We start from the raw sequence: 232 nt of genomic DNA, 5'->3' as shown, positions 1-232 counted from the left end.
ATTCTCCTTTATCAGGAGAAGTAACTGAAATTAATGGAGCTCTGGCAGAAAACCCTGAAGTTGTTAACAAATCTTGTTATGAAGATGGTTGGCTGATCAAGATGACACTGAGTAACCCCTCAGAACTAGATGAACTAATGAGTGAAGAAGCATATGAGAAATACATAAAATCTATTGAGGAGTGAAAATGGAACCTCTAAATAAACTAGTGTGAAATAACTTAATCCAGCAT

At 35.3% G+C, this 232-nt stretch overlaps 1 protein-coding gene across 1 annotated transcript in view; it reads left to right on the top strand.

The window, feature by feature from the left end:
- LOC105812774 (glycine cleavage system H protein, mitochondrial-like) overlaps positions 1–232 on the top strand; it is a 5,285-nt gene that overhangs the window by 3,803 nt on the left and 1,250 nt on the right. The window lies entirely within an intron of this gene.

The sequence above is a fragment of the Propithecus coquereli genome, unplaced genomic scaffold (genome assembly GCF_000956105.1).
Source record: "Propithecus coquereli isolate 6110/MARCELLA unplaced genomic scaffold, Pcoq_1.0 Scaffold1071, whole genome shotgun sequence".
In the NCBI taxonomy this organism is placed as follows: Eukaryota; Metazoa; Chordata; class Mammalia; order Primates; family Indriidae; genus Propithecus; species Propithecus coquereli.
Note: the sequence above shows the minus strand (reverse complement) of the source record. Positions and strands in the feature narration are given on the sequence as shown.